The sequence below is a fragment of the Schistocerca cancellata genome, chromosome 4, assembly GCF_023864275.1.
Source record: "Schistocerca cancellata isolate TAMUIC-IGC-003103 chromosome 4, iqSchCanc2.1, whole genome shotgun sequence".
Lineage (NCBI taxonomy): Eukaryota > Metazoa > Arthropoda > Insecta > Orthoptera > Acrididae > Schistocerca > Schistocerca cancellata.
In genome coordinates this window covers 289,195,718-289,214,952 of record NC_064629.1, presented here as the reverse complement: position 1 = coordinate 289,214,952, position 19,235 = coordinate 289,195,718, and positions in this window count along the sequence as shown.

Below are 19,235 nucleotides of genomic sequence, written 5' to 3'. Positions count from 1 at the left end.
CTAAATACAGTAAATGTCCACAGCATATTACTATGATACTACAACCACTACTCTGACATCAACATAATTGAGGTAGAGTAACAAGAATAAAAAAAATTACACTGGTGCAATATTGTATTGTCTGTGTGTTTTAGAGTGTTGCGTATTATAAGACTAGATTTATTTTTGGGTAGGCAACACAAGTCGGCATAGCTTTTCCTCCAGCCGTAACTGCCTCCTTTTTACTTCCACAATAGAACTGATGGATATGCAAGAAATGAAATGAAATGAAATAATACAATAATGTCGTGTGACTGGGGCCTCCCGTCGGGTAGACAGCTCGCTTGGTGTAAGCCTTTCGATTTGACGCCACTTCGGCAACTTGCGCGTCGATGGGGATGAAATGATGACGATTAGGCCAACACGACACCCAGTCCCTGAGCTCAACCGGGAATCGAACCCGGGTCCTTAGGATTGACATTCTGTCACGCTGACCACTCAACTGCCGGGGGCGGACATGAAATGAAATGATAGTATGGCATTGTTGTCCGGGAAGCCCCAACCGGTGAAGTTCGGCCGCCGAGTGCAAGTCATATTACAGTCGATGCCACATTGGGTGTCTTGGTGCCGGTGATGAGGATGAAATGATGATGAGGGCAACACAACACCCAGTCCACGAGCAGCGAAAATCTCCTACACGTCCGGGAATCGAACCTGGGCCCTCTGCATGGGAGGTAAGCAAAGATCTCATTTTGTTCTACATTGTTCGTTGAATTTGTTTGCGGTGGAATTCCGATGTTACGTGGTCAGGTTCTTCGTTGATTTGTTCACTCAGCTTTTTTTATTACAGAGGGCAGCTAAACCCTCTGACCGAACACGCTGAGCTACCGTGCCGGCAAATTCAGCTAAGCAGGTGGACGAATATGCTAGAATTTGGAAGTGTAACTATAAGTGTGTATCTACGTTCTGAGTTAGATTTCTCCACATGTATCGTTTAGCAACATATATATGGGCACAGGCACAATACCTGGCTAATTATCCATTGTGACCATGTGTAATTAATATGAAAGAGCGGCTACTGATAGTACACGAACTTTAATTGGAAAAGGCGTTGTCAACGATGCTGTCCTCGTAGTCTCGATCAGTTAAAGTCATTAATTATTCTTTTCAGAGTGGAGTGTAGCTGACTTCCCTCACACTTACATGTTTGTCCGGCCGTAGTGGCCGAGCGGTTCTAGGCGGTACAGTCTGGAACCGCGCGACCGCTTAGCCGGTACCGCTACGGTCGCAGGTTCGAATCTTGCCTCGGGCATGGATGTGTGTGATGTCCTTAGGTTAGTTAGGTTTAAACAGTTCTACGTTCTAGGGGACTGATGACCTCAGAAGTTAAGTCCCATAGTGCTCAGAGCCATTTGAACTTACATGTTTACAATTCTCAGACTGTACTAAAAGCTATTATTATGTACATGAAGTCATGAAGTTTACATGAGTGCCACCAACATGCAGGACTTCTTTTTTCTGAGTTGCTACTCTAATATTAGACTGCACTATTCAACAGTTCTATAATTCAGTAACAAGCTTTTTTGTCTGAAAGATATGCTTGTTATCATAATGACAAATCCACATCTACATCCATATTCAGCAAATCACAGTGAAGTGCATGGCAGATGGTTCCTCCCTCTGTACTGGTTATTACAGCTTTTCTCCTTCCATTCACATATGGAACGTGAGAAGAATGACTGTTTTATGTGTCTCTGCGTGCTGTGATTAATCTGACCTTGTCCTCACGTTCCCTGTGGGAGTGGTATGTAGGAGGTTATAGTATATAAAAGAATCAACATTCTAGCATCACGCACACAACGAGTGATGCGTGGGTGTACTTATTTGTTTTGAGTCGGCCTTCTAAACATTTGACATATTCTGTCACGCATAGTCGTGGCACGGAGTCAAATTGATTTGGCACGCCAGCAAACGAGTCCAACTGCACACTGGAATGCACCGTGGTTTCAGAGGCTCATAGGGAAGTGCCTGCGTTCCGAATTAGCCGACCGCGAGACCGCGTACTTGCATTTACTGGCGCGCGCCGTTAATAACAGTGCTGCCGTCCATCACTCCAGCCGCCGAGCGCATCGTGGTGTGCCACCCTCACCAGCAGGAGTGTAAAGTATTCGCTGCGACGGCGTAGGGCTCCAATATATGCTTCTCAGTACCCTGTTCTTTGGAACCATATTTTTCCTTATGGAATAGTGGACTATAGATGTTTGATAGTAGCGTAGTTTTTGGGCCATACCACGAATTCACATGTATGAAATCTGGTGAAGCGATTAGTGTCGGTTAGTGTCGTGTCATGATCCCCAGCTGATCACTTTGTTCAGCATAGACGGCATATTAGTGAAAGCGTTTGTCAAATAAAAATGTCTTTGTGAGGTTTCTTTAGCCATTTTTTGTCTTGTGATGTTAAAATGAATAAATCTATTGTTATTTAGATCACAACTCCTCCCAGTGTTCCGATTAACATTCCCTATCCCATTTTTTAATTAAAGTCTTGATTATAATTGAAAGTTGGATGCTTGCAGGCTATCTTCAAGAGTCTGCCAGTTCAGCTCTTTCAGCATCTCTGTGACACCCTCCCGCGGATCGTACAAACCTGTGACCATTCGTGCTACTCTTCTTGGTACACGTTCAGTATCCCCCGTCAGTCCTATCTGGTACAGGCCCCAAACACTCGAGCATTATTCTAGGATGTGTCGCACGAGTGATTTGTAAGCAATCTCATTTGTCGAATGATTACATTTCCCTGTTGTACCAACAACCCGAAGCCTGCTACCTGCTTTACCCACAACTGGGCCTATGTGATCGTTCCTTTACATGTCCCTACGAAATGTTACACTGAGGTATTTTCCTGAATTTACAAATTCCAGTTTTGACTGCTTGGTTTTATAGTCATAGGACAATACTTCTTTTCATTTTGTGAAGTGCACTATTTTGCATTTCTGAACATTTAAAGCAAGTTACCAGTCTTTTCACCACTTAAAAATTTTATCAAGATCTGACTAAGTAATTGTGCAGCTTCTCTCTGACTATACTTCATTATACAGGGTGTTCGGAAATTCCCGTTACAACATCGGGGATTTGCAGAAGGGAGTGAGTACATAATATTTTGAATAGGAACTCCTACGAAGGTTTCAATTCATATGTTTAACTCATCCACTTCTGCTTGAGGAATTGAATTAGCGTGATTCAGTACAATTAGCAGGTAGCATTTTGAAAGGAAACATAACGAAACATCCATTTATCATTTAAGCATATTTGTTTGTATTAACAGCAAAACGTTAAGTTCTGTACGTATAGTAATCTGGGTTCTTTTTTGTTATAGAACAATGCAAACACGTAATGTTTACGTGTTAATAGAGACAAATGTGCTTAAGTGACAAATGGATGCTTCGCTATGTTTCCTTTCGAATTGTTTCCTAGTAACTGAAATGTGTTAGGCCTAATTCAATTTCTCATGTGGATGAGTTAAAACATCTGAATTGAAACCATCGTAGAACGGTAAGTTTCCAGACACGGATTCCTCTCAGAATTTTACTGACCCTCCACTAGAAGTCCTAGAAGCTTGTAACCGGTATTTCTAAACACTACACATGTGGGTAGCACAGTGTTTATGTCAAGTTATATATTTTGTTTGAGACTCGAATACCTCTCCTTTGCCCATTATCACGTTTTTATTTGGTTTTATATGCTTGTTAGTTTGTGAAAACTGTTTATATATACATCTACACTCCACAAACCACTTTACAATGTGTAGCGGAAGGCACTACACATTAATAAAATTCATGTTTTCCACTTCTCCATTCCTGTAGACACCAAACAACCTCTGCGTACGCGCGACAATTTTCGAACTGAGGCGCAATACTATTGTTTCATCACTCAGATTACGTGACTTGGCACTGCAGCGCTGTTGGCGAGAGAAAGGACGAAACAAGGTTGAGAGTGAGACGGAAGCATTTATAGATAGGCACGAAGGTGGATATGGCCTGGCCATACAAAATATTCTCGACTCCTCCTGAGAACACCGGGAACACGTCGGCCACCCTTGACAACTACCTGCAACAGCCAACTCCATCAGCAGTATTGCTGGGCCATATGAAAACACAGTCATATATATCAGCCACAATGCAGCAATACTGACGGAAACACTATTGGGGCTACACATTCCCGTAAAATATGGTATGTGTAAACGAACCGTGACAATGGGACGGTAGATGTCTGCAGCCAAGACTTCGCTCCTCGCACTGAGCAAGGGCAAGTAGTGCTGCCGAGTGTCCGGCTTTTTTCGGCCCTGTCCGGCTTTTTTAGGCTTTTTAACGATGACGTAGAGAGCTCACAGCTAAGGCCCCTTCTATCCTAATGACGTTAGCGCGTGGAATAAGCATAATGTCGCAGAAGGAGATATATCATAGCGATATACGTATACACCAATCGACGTTTTTCTTCGTAGACCGAACGAACCGAACACACCATGTCATAACCACGCTACGAGCAGAGCGAGCGAGACAAAGTAGAACGTGTCTATCAGCCGCTGCAAACACACCCCGTGCCGCAATGCTTGCGCATCGCTCTTACCCATTTTGAGATACACAAGACCGAATGAAAGTTATTCTCTTTCATAAACGCCCAATGGACAAACCTACGAAGTACAGTATATTGCAAACCAGCACAACCACAAATATGATATTATCGTTGCGAAATTTAAAATTACCCTGTCAAGAGCCCCACGATATGATTTCCGAGAAAGATAAAGTTCTTGATGAAGTGAGTTAAAATGAGAAGTATTAATACTTAACTATACAGGGTGGTCGGAAATTCCCGTTACAGACTTCTAGGACTTGTAGAGGGGAGTGAGTACATCGTATTTTGAATAGGAACCCATGTCCGGAAACGACATCCTACGAGACTACAGAGCGTCAAAGATATAGGCGAGGGCGTCTGTAAATGTACGTATACACGGGGTGATTCCGTGATGATTTTACAGACTTTTTAGGATGATGGAGAACGATAAATGTATTAATTTGAAGTAACGATCCCTGTATCGGAAACGAACGAGTCGAAGGTTATAATTGAAAACCGCTCTGATACCTCTCACAGTTGAATACGTTTACCAGTTTTTGTGTTGCGAAAAGTGTAGGGTTGGTAACTTTCAGTGGTGGTAGTGTGGACAAAAACGGGAAAAAATGGCCAATAAACGTGGGCTCTAAAGTGCGTACCTTAACGGCTATGAGCACTTGCATTAGCGAAGATGAACGAATGGTCATAGCTCCTCAGGTATGCAATTTAGAACCCACGTTTACCGGACATTTTTTCTCGTTTTTGTCCACACTACCACCACTGAAAGTTACCAACCTTACACTCTTCGCAACACAAGAACCGGTACATGTATTCAACTGTCAGAGTATCACAACGGTTTTCGTTTATAACTTTCGACTCGTTCGTTTCCGGTACAGGGATCCTTATTTCAAATTATAATTAATTATTGGGAGAATTCTAGGAAAGTGAAGCTTATCTATAAAGAAAATCGCCTGTAGAACACTAGTGCGACCCATTCCTGAGTACTGCTTGAGTATTTGGTATCCCCCCCCCCCACCCCGGTCTGATTAAAAGAACATATCGAAACAATTCAGAGGCGTGTTGCTAGATTTGTTACCGGTAGGTTCTATCAGCACATGAGTGTTACAGAGATGCCTCGAGAACTCAAATGAGAATCCCTGTAGAGAAGACAACGTTGTTTTCGCGAGAAACTCTATTGAGGAAATTCAGTGGACCGGCGTTTGTGGCTCACTTCACTACGATTCTATTGCCACTAACGTAGATTTCGCGTAATGACTTTAGAGACAAGATATGAGAAACTATGTCGCGTGCGAAGGCATATTGACAATTGTTTTTCCCTCGCTGCTTCTACGAATGGAACAGCAAATGGAATGATTGGTAGAGGTGCAAGATACCCTCCAACATGCACCGTATACTGGCTTTCGCAGTATGTATGTTCGATTCAGATATGTGAGAACGTCTTCTGTGCGTTTCCAGGTGACGTGCAAGGGTATACCACCGAATCTCTGTAAAGAACACAGCAAAATAAGGAGCTACGTGGAAGGGGCTGTAGGAAAATCTTTCTAGAGTTTTCCCCATCACTGCTAGAGGTTGCAAACTATGAATCCTTTTCTATAGGTGCATGACGATCACAAGCAATTGCAAGTATAGCTGCAGTCTTGGGAACTGGGTGCTTCTACAACCACAAAAAGAGGTGTAGTTCGTCGTATAACATGAATGTGACGTTGTCAGATATGGTACCAGTCGCCAGCAGGAGAGTTCAATGAAGAATGGGCCGCACTTGCGTTTGATGGTGGGGATTAAACAGCATCCGAGGCGGTGGAGAAGGTGTAGAGAATATACCGTGAGTACTTCAGTTCGGGGCTCCCGCGGCGGTAGACGGTCGTGGGCAACAAATTAATAGTGACAGGTGTCGCGGTTTACTATCACAGATGGGAACATTCTAGAGACGGGCCACAGTGTAGCAAAGAAGTCGCCAGTTTACTGCTGAAAAACTGCAAACAGTGACCACACGCGTTATCCAGAGCCCCACACTTGTATCTCTACTCGCCGCAAGTCATAGGGCACATAGACTGAAGAGCCAAAATATTATGACTTCTGCCCATCGCGAGATTCATTGCCGCCTGGCGGTGATGCGGGCACGTGAGGAGGTAAGGAGTAACGTCCCACCGGTTAGTGAGTAGTTAAAAATGTTTTAAATACCTGTGAGTATCTTGCCTTCGGTGTCCATCGACGACTGCGTTCGTGAGCTAAAATATGCTTGTTCAATAAATACAGGATACCATAATGGATATCACTACAATGATGTAGGCCACAACTGAAGTAAAGTAAGTACGTAGATTTATTCACTTCAAAATCTGTATCTTATGAGCTCATGATCAATCTTCGGTGTAATAAGCCTCTTTGTTATTACTACAGCTAACCGATGGTAGCACGTACTGCACTGGCGATATCAAATAGTCCAGATGCACTAATTTGATAGAAAAGCGTGTGTGAGGTCCATTGCATTGTTCAACACTAATACTCAACAAAGAACGAATATAAAGTCACATATCATTCTGCTTTTGCGATATTAAATCAAACTGTTTAATACTCCAAAATAATCCGTCACTGCACTGTTCTAATATGCTGTTTTAGACAATGTCCAACACACGAGTTGCTCTATTCTCAATCCAAACCTGCATCATGCACCAAGAACTTGTCTCAATTGTACCCATAGACCTGTCCTCTAGTGGGTCCAACACTCATCTGCCCTAACAATACTCGAGGCCGAGTATTTATATTCTTCCTACAATGTACTACTGGTTATAATAATGCAAAACATAATTTATAATATGAAATAGTTTAACAACATTAAAAAACACTCTATAATATTCCCTACTTTGCTAGAAAAAGTTTAAGACATTTTCTAAACACACAAAAATCACATTAATATTGGAATTGCAGAAATAAGCATTCTAATAATGCTAAACGATCAGTTATCTATATTTTGAAATTACAATGAAATGAATACCCCTAGCTGCATACAGGCGTTGATATAAGTCAACGGGGACAGTTGAAAATGTGTGCCCCGACCGGGATTCGAGCCCGGGATCTCCTGCTTACATGACAGACGCTCTGTCCATCTTTTTTTTAAAAAAATCTTATTTTGGTCGCTTTGGTTCGTTGCACCTGCTCGGGGCGGACGTCGTAAGACACCCATTTAAGTTCGTTGTTGATTGATTAACTCAGTTTTATTATTTTGTTCGATATAGTTCGTTGCGTTTGGTCTGGCAGCACGTCACAAGACACCCGTTCAAGGTGATCGTGGATTCCTTGACTCAGTTTTTTTTTTAATTATAAGGAGCACGCAGCCCTCTGACCGAACACGCTGAGCTACCGTACCGTGCCGGCTGTCCATCTGAGCCACCGAGGACACACAGGATAGTGTGACTGCAGGGACTTGTCTCTGGCCCGCCTCCCGTGAGACACACATTCTCAACTTAATTGTCCCGCACTCTATTCATAGTGGTCTTGCCCATTATACTCATTACTCGCGGCTTTTTGCCGATTCCCGTAAGAGTTCGGGCATTGTTTGTGCACCCGCACAGAAGGAGATGGTCAAATGGCCGGTGAGCCGTTAATTAGGCACGAGATTTAATTCCTACCATTTACAGATAATGAGAACGAAATATATTATTCTTTTATCGAAATATTTTCCATACATTAATTTCCTGAATCTGATTTTGATTGTTTATAGTACAAAGGGTATTGTAACTACTATTGTTCCGTATTGCTTTTTCCTATTATCGAAAAGTAATTGAATTTAATTATAGCTGGAGATATAAGAGTATTGATCTAATAATACATAATGCAGGGGTGGTAACCATAAGCCTGGAATGTTACAAAGGGAAGTACAATGGTTTGTAAAACTTAAGGACGGAAGTAAGTTCAAAAATGGTTCAAATGGCTCGGAGCACTATGGGACTCAACTGCTGAGGTCATTAGTCCCCTAGAACTTAGAACTAGTTAAACCTAACTAACCTAAGGACATCACAAACATCCATGCCCGAGGCAGGATTCGAACCCGCGACCGTAGCGGTCTTGCGGTTCCAGACTGCAGCGCCTTTAACCGCACGGCCACTTCGGCCGGCCACGGAAGTAAGTTTCGCAATGTGTGTCACTGCCAAGTAACATTACTCAATAAAACTTGAACCATACACATGAAGAACAGCCACAGTATAGTAAAGAAGCCAACTGAAAGAAATACGCAATGAAACGGACGGAAGGGATACTTTTATTCAAAAATAGTTACACCGAAGCCAGCGTAATTTATGATGTACCTGGGCATTACAAAATGTGGGATACGGTTCTTAACAGGAATGGCCCGCATCTCGTGGTCGTGCGGTAGCGTTCTCGCTTCCCACGCCCGGGTTCGATTCCCGGCGGGGTCAGGGATTTTCTCTGCCTCGTGATGGCTGGGTGTTGTGTGCTGTCCTTAGGTTAGTTAGGTTTAAGTAGTTCTAAGTTCTAGGGGACTGATGACCATAGATGTTAAGTCCCATAGTGCTCAGAGCCATTTGAACCATTTAACAGGAATGTGATCACCACGGACGGTAACGCATGTTTTACAACGTGCTCTCTTGCTGGCCACAAGATTGGTAAGGAGTCCTATGTCTCCCCAACGCACCTCACACATCCTTGATGGAATTCAATAATCGAATATCGTCTCGTTACAAGAGCTTCTCCACGTGGGCTGTTCGCTGCGGTCACGCACTATCATCCATAAAAATGAAGTCAGTGCCGAACGCAGCCCTTAAAATACGCACGTGGGGAAGGAGTGTAGTGTAATAATGTCGTTGACCAGTGTGTGTATCGTGTTCAAATATTTGGAAATCAGCAAGCCTCTGCAACATTAAGCCTTGCCACACCATAACACCTAGGCTACCGAGACTGCCGCGCGGGATTAGCCGAGCGGTCTGAAGCACTGTAGTCATGGACTGTGCGGCTGGTGCCGGCGGAGGTTCGAGTCCTCCCTCGGGCATGGGTGTGTGTGTTTGTCCTTAGGATAATTTAGGTTAAGTAGCGTGTAAGCTTAGGGACTGATGACCTTAGCAGTTAAGTTCCATAAGATTAAAAAAAAAACTACCGAGACTATCATGTGTGGCTGATAGGACACATCCTGGAGAATGAAGAAATTGTCAGTTTGGTAACGAAGGCTAGTGTGGAGGATAAAAATTGTAGAGGAAGAACAAACATTAATACAGTAAGCAACTTCAAATGTTTGCTGGGTGCAGTAGCTATGCAGAGATGAACAGGCTTGCGCGGGATAGATTAGCGTGGAGAGCTGCATCAAACTGTTCACTGGATTGAAGATCACAAGAACAACAACAACAACAACAACTTCGTAAGTGTCCAAATACTACTCCAGGCGGGTGTAAATTGAATGTGTACACCGGTAAATAATAAACACTAAAATGAAGATTTGGCTCTGTCTGAATACCCCCTGAAGCAGATCTTAGGATCTCTTAATTCTATAAATTACAATCTAAATATAAATGAATAATGAAGGCAACTAATCCTACTAAATGATAAACGTTCTGTAAGTAGGCTGTTCAGGTTTTTATGTTGGTAACGCCACGTAATGCTCTATATGAAAATCACTGATTGTGCTATGTGCAGTCTGTGGCTGGTTTGCATTGTTGGAACATTTGCTATTGTAGTGTTGGGCAGCTGGATGTGAACAGCACGTAGCGTTGCGCAGTTGGAGGTGAGCCGCCAGCAGTGGTGGATGTGGGGGGAGAGATGGCGGAGTTTTGAGAGCGGATGATCTGGACGTGTGTCCACCAGAGACAGTAAATTTGTAAGACTTGATGTCATGAACTGATATATATATATATATATATATATATATATATATATATATATATATATATAATGACTTTTGAACACTATTAAGGTAAATAAATTGTTTGTTCTCTATCAAAATCTTTCATTTGCTAACTATGCCTATCAGTAGTTAGTGACTTCAGTAGTTAGAATCTTTTATTTAGCTGGCCGTATTGGCGCTCGCTGTATTGCAGTAGTTCGAGTAACGAAGATTTTTGTGAGGTAAGTAATTCATGAAACGTATACGTTATTGTTAGTCAGGGCCATTCTTTTGTAGAGATTATTGAAAGTCAGATTGCGTTGCGCTAAAAATATTGTGTGTCAGTTTAGTGTTGATCAGAATAAGTAAAGAGCGAAATGTCTGAGTACGTTCAGTTCTGCTCAGCTGTTTGAAAATCAAATAATGTAAGAGCTTTATCAGCACAGTAATTCATAAATTTTTCTAAGGCGACGTTTCAATTGTTCCTGCTTATACATTTATTGTAGATTAAAAAATTAAGATTACAACTCTGCCTCTTATTATGACTGCGCGGTCTAATATCAATAACGGTAAATGACTGACATCATCTACATACCAAACACTAGAAGATACTACTTTCAAAGATGATCTACGGTGGTGTGGAACCTCAGTGAAATAAACTAACGTGATCACAGCTGTTTAGCTTGTATAGCCCTAATAAGCCGAAGCAGTCTGCGATATCATCGTATGTACTGCGTCCGGTGCGTCGAAGTGATGGTTCTCGTACACGTCTGCGACGATGGAAGAACTCCAGCCACAAATAAACTCCTTCAAACACTAGGACGGCAGAAGGCGGTCCTCTGATTAATATACTCTAATACTGACTTCTCCTCTCTGCGTTCTACTGACAAGAAACGCGAACTAACAGCCACAAGGACGGAGTTCAGATAACGTCTCAACGCAAGTATAGGCAGAGGAAGTGCTCTCAATTACTGAACGCTGCGTACTCAACGACGACTTCCAACCCGGAGGTGAGTCCAGAATCGTATAGATTCGCAAGAGTACAGGTGCTAACTGTTATAACTAAAATTTTACTGAGAGCAAAGACAGCAAGTCCGTCTGTACCAACAAAAGCTGATATCAAGCGATCGTCATACACGGGCGCTCATAACGGAAGACCTCGCCTCTCCACCGCTGGCTTCCCAGCAAAGCTCGGCTCCCCACCATCGTAATTCCGAAAACGAATCATATTCCCGAAACCACGGAATATTGTCCCTCTCTACAGAACGCCGACCAACCATATGTTAGTCTTTTGTCGTCCAGCGCGGAAAGTTTGCGAGGAAAAACCTATACTCGTATAATGGTACGCTTCTGAGTAAAAATCCTTGGAAATAACCCCGCCTGCGTGGTTTCCGAGGTGCCGCTTCTTCGTTCCTCTCACCTGCGTCCAAGATTTTCAGCGTTCGGAAGTATTATTCGGTTATCCTTCCGGCCCCTATTACAATACCGGTCGGCCGTCACCCTATTGTCTCCAGAGCTCGGGTGCCACGACGTCAGTCTAGCTGCTTCCTGTGTTTAAGCAGGACCAACACCTGTGCGGGCCTTCCACCCAAAACTTGAGTTCTGCCTGCCGTTTCATCTCCACTGGCGTTCCAACCTCTGCTAGTATAGGTAATCATTAATTACGCCGTTTTTATAATAAAGACACTCCGTCACCTTTCATGCAATAAGCGTTAACAATTATTTACAAGACGTACGTGAGAATGTCAATCTCCTCTTTACAGGGCTATTACAAATGATTGAAGCGATTTCATAAATTCACTGTAGCTCCATTCATTGACATATGGTCACGACACACTACAGATACGTAGAAAAACTCATATAGTTTTGTTCGGCTGAAGCCGCACTTCAGGTTTCTGCCGCCAGAGCGCTCGAGAGCGCAGTGAGACAAAATGGCGACAGGAGCCGAGAAAGCGTATGTCGTGCTTGAAATGCACTCACATCAGTCAGTCATAACAGTGCAACGACACTTCAGGACGAAGTTCAACAAAGATCCACCAACTGCTAACTCCATTCGGCGATTTTATGCGCAGTTTAAAGCTTCTGGATGCCTCTGTAAGGGGAAATCAACGGGTCGGCCTGCAGTGAGCGAAGAAACGGTTGAACACGTGTATCTGGACATGCTGGAAAATTGGCTCATGCCACAACTGGAGACCGACAGCGCCGACTTCATCTTTCAACAGGATGGTGCTCCACCGCACTTTCATCATGATGTTCCGCATTTCTTAAACAGGAGATTGGAGAACCGATGGATCAGTCGTGGTGGAGATCATGATCAGCAATTCATGTCATGGCCTCCACGCTCTCCCGACTTAACCCCATGCGATTTCTTTCTGTGGGGTTATGTGAAAGATTCAGTGTTTAAACCTCCTCTACCAAGAAACGTGCCAGAACTGCGAGCTCGCATCAACGATGCTTTCGAACTCATTGATGGAGACATGCTGCGCCGAGTGTGGGAGGAACTTGGATCATCGGCTTGATGTCTGCCGAATCACTAAAGGGGCACATATCGAACATTTGTGAATGCCTAAAAAAACTTTTTGAGTTTTTGTATGTGTGTGCAAAGCATTGTGAAAATATCTCAAAGAATAAAGTTATTGTAGAGCTGTGAAATCGCTTCAATCATTTGTAATAACCCTGTATATTCATACATACGATGTACTACCTATCAAATAATACCTAATGTGGTTGTAGATCACGGCAAAATACGTGGATGAGTGCTTGTAAGGTACGAAATTGTAGCCACCTTACAAGTGAGATTTCTTTACTACGTGTGAAAAATACGACCACGGCGCTGATAACCACACCGTTGACACACAAAACAATTGCGGCAGATTTAGACAAACCAGGTCAGCCCACTCCCTTGTTAGAAACACAGTTCTGTATGGATTCTACAACGCTGGTCTGGTTTACGAGATAAGAATCTGGTTGCAGGCAGGGCGGGAGACGGCGATGTTTCGTGACATGAGGCCATCAGAGCGGCCGCGTCATTTTTGGATATAGCGAGCCAGGCGGTGCACGTCTGGCGAGGCTGCAGCATTCTTGCAGACGCCAAGGCCGCGCCGTTGCGTAACTGCTTAGCACGCGACCATTATTTGCGCCGGCGCAGACACGCTTGTCATGCGCCTGCAGTTATCTCGTCATTTCGCACTGTCACATTCCCGGACAGCCACGCCATCGTACCGTACCGATACACAACGTCGTCCCAGAAAACAGAAACTACTGGAATCTCTCATCGAGCAAGGTAGCCCGCTTGTTAAGATACTGGAACAGTATTGGACAAGAAAAGATTTCAGATTCCCTCCGTAATTTGGTGACTTGGCAGCTGCTCGATACTCTAGCAGACAATATGTCCAAAAACTGAATTAGATAAGTATCAAAACAAGCTCGCCGGTCCAAATACACAATCCAATTACATTAATTCTATAATGACAGAAGTGCAACCCTTCCGCAAATTGCTGCAGATTTCAGTGCTGGGCTATCAACAAGTGTCACGGTGCGAACCATTCAACGAAATATCATCGATATGGGCTTTCGGAGCCAAAGGACCACTCGTGTAACCTTGATGACTGCACGACACAACGCTTTACGCCTCACCAGGGCCCGTCAACACTGACATTGGACTGTTCATGACTGGAAACATGTTGCCTGGTCGAACGAGTCTCGTATCAAATTGTATCGATGAAATGGACGTGTACGGGTATGGAGACAACCTCATGAATCCATGGATCCTGCATGACAGCAGGGGACTGTTCAAGCTGGAGGAGGCTTTGTAATGGTGTGGGGTGTGTGTAGTTGGAGTGATATGGGACTCCTGATACATCTATATACGACTGTGACAGGTGACACGTACGTAAGCATCCTATCTGACCACCTGCATCCATTCATGTCCATTGTGAATTCCAACGAGCTTGGGCAGTTCTAGCAGGACAATGCGACACCCCACATGTCCATAATTGTTACATAGTGGCTCCAGGAACACACTTCTGAGTTTAAACACTTCCAATGGCTACCAAACTCCCAGACATGAACATTATGGGGCATGTCTTGGATGCCTTGCAACGCGCTGTTCAGAACAGATCTAAACCTCCTCGTACTCTTACGGATCTACGATGGTTGTCCGGGATAGAGGAACTGCAATGCTTCGTTGAACGCTATGGCAAGATGAAAAAGAGAGAGTCAGGTATGGTGATATATACTTGTGTATGAAAAATCCTTTTCTCAAAAATGTTTCTCTTCTTCATACCTCCTCTATGTTACCACAGATGACTTGTCACTGATCTCATTTGTACTAAGATTCCAGTACACGCGAGGCGCCTATTTGCTTCCACCGCCCTGAATGGAATGCGTAAGTTCTACTAAATGTTCACCAACCTGCAATCTTCAATAGTCGTTGTCCCTTGCTCAGAAAACAGCATCTACGTCGTGAATCCGTTATCTTGAGGCTGTAAGAAACTCTTAACGAGGAACAGTTATTTTAGAAATAATTAAATTTCCAGTCAGTTTGTCTATACGGAATGCCACCCGATTTTTATTGGCAGAGCTCGAGAAACTGCACAATTACATTTCACTTTAGAGTCACAAATAGTTTCCAATCTTTAACAAAACAATGAACTGCCTTTTTCCGTAATTACTGCCTCACTGTTCTCAACTATACTTCCAAATAAGTATACATTGCTAATAAAGTCTTAATTAACACCGACCGTGGCAGAAAACATGTCTGTCCTCCGACACTGCCGAACGAGGTCTGATCATACAGCCGAACCACTTCGCCCGCTATCCAAGTTAGGCGCTATCCTAAGATCACGGAAGAGCTTCGTCTGCCTTTTTGTTTAACAATTGTTTATTATTCTGCTGGTTATTAATACTTGTGAAATAATGGAATAATAGCATGCTGCTGAGAGGTGCTTTAATTTGAAATGCAAGTAAATAAATACGCTGTTTAGTTTGTCTAATATTAATAACAGAAAATTATCATTTCGCCACACAACTTCCAAATGCAGCAGCCAATCACGGAGAAGGACCACAATTTAGGGGGTCTTTCTCACGATACCCGCACTGAACAAACCGTCTGTTATCGGTACCTCACACTACATTACGTCATCTTGCCACTTCCGCCTTCGCAATGCTCTAAGAAGAGCCTCTTGTACCTAAATATGATGTCTGCAAAGCCAGAAATATTGCAACACAATGCAACGCCATTTATCAGCAGTACGTGCTTCCCGCTCATGGCAACACTCCGAACACCGTCGTTTTTGTTGCGATGGTATCTCACATATGGGACGGAAATTCTCTAGTCCAGCTGCTCCTAGTCTCCGTCCAGTGGTGTTGGATGACACAAAATGTTACAGAGAGTCTATTACTTGTTCTCGGATGACAGACGCAGTAATCTGATGAGGTTACGATTTGCCTGCTACGCAATATAGCAATCCTCATGTGGGCTTTCAAATAAAAATAAATGGTGTGATTTGTTGGCCCACAACTACGTACCCACAGACTGAGAGATGAAATATTAAAAGTTGTGGCTGGTTTCATTGTCTAGGGGCTGGGATACGCCATTGCCGCATTACAAGCCAAATACAGCTGAGTCTACAGTATACAATATGAATATACACATGAATCGAATAGTCGAAGGTTCCTATCACTCGACAACTGCGAATTTTGAACGTAATATAGACATTTATAAATAAAAGAATAAATTCTGCAGGTACTATTTTAACGACTTTAAATGATGGGTACGATAGCAGAAGTGCCTTTAAGAATGCCCTTCATTACTGTAAAACACTTATTGGTGTCGATGGTCCAGCAATTAAATAAAATATAAGTTGAATAACAGGGAAACAATAGATTCCTAGTTCACATAATTAGTTATGAACAACAACATAGCTCGCGAGATATTCACTTGCAAACACATACTACGTCTTCACTGCAGAAGCCATGGAGATCTCACAAGTGCATAAGTCTGCATTACGAAATATTTCTATCTCCCGCGACCACACACAAACTGCTCCACTCTCCAAGTCTTTCCCGCGACCGTGCGTCCGTCGCGCCGTACTGTCCAGCACTCCCCTGTCCTGTGCCGAACTCTCCCACTTCCATACAGCCTTCCCATGTCTTCAAGCCAATGCACACTCACAAACATTTTGAAACACATACGAAATACTGGATTTACATTTAAATAGCTTGAAATTAAATAAATATTCCTATGGATGGACCATAAAAACGCTCTAACACACATTATTAAATACATAAACAAATTAAATAAACATATATTAAAGGAATAGGACAGAAGGTAGTCAGTACACTAATGTCTCTGTGCTTTCTAAAACACAGTAAATATTTATCAGTTTCTTCATGAACACTATATATCGGATATAAACAAAGACATAGACAAATAAATATATTGATAAGCATGCTGCTACCGTATTTTCGTGTAACTGTGGAGCACTTACGGCCTGACGCGATCGATAGTAATCGGCCACTTTGACCTCCAATAACTCATGTACTATTCAAGTTACATGCCTGTAATTTAAACCAATTTAGGTTTACACTAATAACTTTTTAAAGACACGTCGATCGACAAAATCGGATGAACCGTTTAGATTTTGGAAATTAATTGCTTGGAGCTACTTGTATAATTTATCGTCTGATACTAAACTTTAAACTAATATAGATATTGAAAATCTGATTACACCATCAGAATGGTCGTGCAAATTATGGTAATGTACATGTTTCTTTTTGAGGTATCATGATTCACTTGGCTACTATTAATTTCTATACGAGCTTTGAAATGTCTGCCATTAAGGTCTTACAAAGTCCACCATCTTTGGCACTCCCTTCCCGTCTCCTTCGTCGACACAGCGTCACCATGGAATTCTCAGCCACGCAGCTGATGGACCCTGGCTAACGTTCGGCCCCACGTGGCCGCCGACGAGCCGCGCCATCTCCAAACTTAGAATATTTTCAGGGCGCCACAACTCGCCCATTACCTCATACTCAATTGCGAGTTCAGACATTGATGTTCGCATGCAGCCCACCATCGCACTACTGTCACATCGGAAAACAAATATAAATACTGTGCAATTCGACCAGTCGGCCAAGTGGAGACCCACAATGAGGCCCCATCTAAAATTCCGTTAGGTGCTGACAATGCTATCTCACATGAGTGCACAGCATCTCCATGTCCATACAGTGATCACTCTGTATTTGATGCTGTTCACACCCCTTGTAAACCCTACCATGCCTGGTAACAACGCTAAACACTACCAACACTAATGCACTCTGATAGTCGTGCCACCTGTCGTGAAGAATTACATCTATTATCATTTACATACATGTTGGAGTACAAAGTTACATTGTCATCGGACGATGTCCTCTGTGTGCTTCACTTTTTTTTGCAAGGCAATGTGCATATTCTACACTGAAGAGTCAAAGAAACTGGTACACCTGCCTAACATCGTGTAGGGCCTCCGTGAGCACGCGAAAGTGGATCAACACAACATGACATGGACTCGACTGATGTCTGAATTAGTGCTGGAGGGAAGTGACATGATGAATCCTGTAGGACTGTCTATAAATCCGTAAGAGTATGAGTGGGGTGGAGATCTCTTATGAACAGCACGCTGCAAGGCATCCCAGATAAGCTCAATAATGTTCACATCTGGGGAGGTTCCTGCTCAGCATAAGTGTTTAAATTCAGAAGAGTTTTCCTGGAGCCACTCTGTAGCAATTCTGGACGTGTGGGGTGTCGCATTGTCCTGCTGGAATTGCCCAAGTCTGTCAGAATGCACAATGGACATAAATCGATGTAGGTGATCAGACAGGATGGTTATGAACGTGTCACTGTCAGAGTCGTATCTAGACATATCAGGAGCCCCATATCACTCAAACTGAAAGCACCCCACTTCATTACAGAGCTCCACCAGCTTGAACAGTTCTCTGCTGACATGCAGAGCTCATGGATTCATGAAGTTGGCTGGAAACCCGTATACGTCCATCCGCTCGATACAATTTGAAACGAGACTCGTCCGGCCAGGCAACATATTTGCAGTCACCAACAGTTCAATGTCGGTGTTGACACGCCCAGGTGAGGAGGAAAGATTTGTGTCGTGCAGACATCAAGAGTACATGAGTAGACCTTCGGCTCCGAAAGCCCATATCAACAATGTTTCCTCGAATGTTTTGCCCGCTGGCAGTTGCCGATGGCCCAGCAGTTTGCGGAAGGGTTGCACTTCTGTCTCGTTGAAGAGTTCTCTTCAGTCGTCGTTGGTTCCGTTCTTGCAGGATCTTTTTCCGGGCGCATCGATGTCGGAGATTTGATGTTTTACCTGATTCCTGATATTCACGGTACACTCGTCAAATAGTCGTACGGGAAGATCCCTACTTCATCGCTACCTCGGATATTCTGTGTCCCATCGCTTGTTGTCTTACATAGGCGTTGTCGACCGTATTCTATCTGTTCAGATATCTATATATTTTAATACGTATGCCTATACCAGTTTCTTTGGCGCTTCAGTGTAAACAATAATGGTGGTCTGACACTTCCTCCTGGTACTGCTGAAATTACATTTACATCTGTTAATTGAGTTCTGTTAAAAAATGGTGCTCTGAGTTCTGTCTGGAAGGAAGTTCTCAATGTAGTCATATATCTGGTCCGATATTCGGTAAGCTCGTAGTTTGTTCACTAAACGACAGTAAGTAACTGTAAATGCCTTTCTGAAATCAACGAAAACGGTGTCCACCTGGTGTGTCTACGGCACTC